Here is a 2,500-nt window from a genome sequence, read left to right as displayed (position 1 = left end):
TAGTTGTTTTGGGGTTAGGGTTAGGGTTATTTGGTTTAGGGTTAGGTTTAGGGTCAGGGTTAGGGTTAGGGTTAGGGTTATTTGGGCTAGGGTTAGGGTTAGGGTTAGGGTTCGGGTTAGGGTTATGGTTAGTTGGGTTAGGGTTATGGTTAGGGTTATTTTGGTAAAGGTTAGGCTTATGGTTAGTGTTAGGGCTAGTTGGTTTAGGGTTAGGGTTAGGGTTATTTGGTTTAGGGTTCGGTTTAGGGTCAGGGTTAGGGTTAGGGTTAGGGTTATTTGGGCTAGGGTTAGGGTTAGGGTTAGGGTTAGGGTTAGGGTTAGGGTTAGGGTTATGGTTAGTTGGGTTTGGGTTATGGTTAGGGTTATTTTGGTAAAGGTTAGGCTTATGGTTAGTGTTAGGGCTAGTTGGTTTAGGGTTAGGGTTAGGGTTATTTGGTTTAGGGTTAGGTTTAGGGTCAGGGTTAGGGTTAGGGTTAGGGTTAGGGTTATTTGGGCTAGGGTTAGGGTTAGGGTTAGGGTTAGGGTTATGGTTAGTTGGGTTAGGGTTATGGTTAGGGTTATTTTGGTAAAGGTTAGGCTTAGGGTTAGTGTTAGGGCTAGTTGGTTTAGGGTTATTTGGTTTAGGTTTAGGTTTAGGGTCAGGGTTAGGGTTAGGGTTAGGGTTATTTGGGCTAGGGTTAGGGTTAGGGTTAGGGTTAGTTGGGTTTGGGTTATGGTTAGGGTTATTTTGGTAAAGGTTAGGCTTATGGTTAGTGTTAGGACTAGTTGGTTTAGGGTTAGGGTTAGGGTTATTTGGTTTAGGGTTAGGTTTAGGGTCAGGGTTAGGGTTAGGGTTATTTGGGCTAGGGTTAGGGTTAGGGTTAGGGTTAGGGTTATGGTTAGTTGGGTTTGGGTTATGGTTAGGGTTATTTTGGTAAAGGTTAGGCTTATGGTTAGTGTTAGGGCTAGTTGGATTAGGGTTAGGGTTAGGGTTATTTGGTTTAGGGTTAGGTTTAGGGTCAGGTTTAGGGTTAGGGTTAGGGTTATTTAGGCTAGGGTTAGGGTTAGGGTTAGGGTTAGGGTTATGGTTAGTTGGGTTAGGGTTATGGTTAGGGTTATTTTGGTAAAGGTTAGGCTTATGGTTAGTGTTAGGGCTAGTTGGTATAGGGTTAGGGTTAGGGTTATTTGGTTTAGGGTTAGGTTTAGGGTCAGGGTTAGGGTTAGGGTTAGGGTTATTTGGGCTAGGGTTAGGGTTAGGGTTAGGGTTAGGGTTAGGGTTATGGTTAGTTGGGTTTGGGTTATGGTTAGGGTTATTTTGGTAAAGGTTAGGCTTATGGTTAGTGTTAGGGCTAGTTGGTTTGGGGTTAGGGTTAGGGTTATTTGGTTTAGGGTTAGGTTTAGGGTCAGGGTTAGGGTTAGGGTTAGGGTTATTTGGGCTAGGGTTAGGGTTAGGGTTAGGGTTAGGGTTATGGTTAGTTGGGTTAGGGTTATGGTTAGGGTTATTTTGGTAAAGGTTAGGCTTATGGTTAGTGTTAGGGCTAGTTGGTTTAGGGTTAGGGTTAGGGTTATTTGGTTTAGGGTTAGGTTTAGGGTCAGGGTTAGGGTTAGGGTTAGGGTTATTTGGGCTAGGGTTAGGGTTAGGGTTAGGGTTAGGGTTAGGGTTAGGGTTAGGGTTAGTTGGGTTTGGGTTATGGTTAGGGTTATTTTGGTAAAGGTTAGGCTTATGGTTAGTGTTAGGGCTAGTTGGTTTAGGGTTAGGGTTAGGGTTATTTGGTTTAGGGTTAGGTTTAGGGTCAGGGTTAGGGTTAGGGTTATTTGGGCTAGGGTTAGGGTTAGGGTTAGGGTTAGGGTTAGGGTTATGGTTAGTTGGGTTTGGGTTATGGTTAGGGTTATTTTGGTAAAGGTTAGGCTTATGGTTAGTGTTAGGGCTAGTTGGTTTAGGGTTAGGGTTATGGTTATTTGGTTTAGGGTTAGGTTTAGGGTCAGGGTTAGGGTTAGGGTTAGGGTTATTTGGGCTAGGGTTAGGGTTAGGGTTAGGGTTATGGTTAGGGTTATGGTTATGGTTAGTTGGGTTTGGGTTATGGTTAGGGTTATTTTGGTAAAGGTTAGGCTTATGGTTAGTGTTAGGGCTAGTTGGTTTAGGGTTAGGGTTAGGGTTATTTGGTTTAGGGTTAGGTTTAGGGTCAGGTTTAAGGTTAGGGTTAGGGTTATTTGGGCTAGGGTTAGGGTTAGGGTTAGGGTTAGGGTTAGGGTTAGTTGGGTTTGGGTTATGGTTAGGGTTATTTTGGTAAAGGTTAGGCTTATGGTTAGTGTTAGGGCTAGTTGTTTTAGGGTTAGGGTTAGGGTTATTTGGTTTAGGGTTAGGTTTAGGGTCAGGGTTAGGGTTAGGGTTAGGGTTATTTGGGCTAGGGTTAGGGTTAGGGTTAGGGTTAGGGTTAGGGTTAGGGTTATGGTTAGTTGGGTTTGGGTTATGGTTAGGGTTATTTTGGTAAAGGTTAGGCTTATGGTTAGTGTTAGGGCT

The sequence above is a fragment of the Sturnus vulgaris genome, unplaced genomic scaffold (genome assembly GCF_052056855.1).
Source record: "Sturnus vulgaris isolate bStuVul1 unplaced genomic scaffold, bStuVul1.hap1 Scaffold_259, whole genome shotgun sequence".
Taxonomy (NCBI): Eukaryota; Metazoa; Chordata; class Aves; order Passeriformes; family Sturnidae; genus Sturnus; species Sturnus vulgaris.
Note: the sequence above shows the minus strand (reverse complement) of the source record.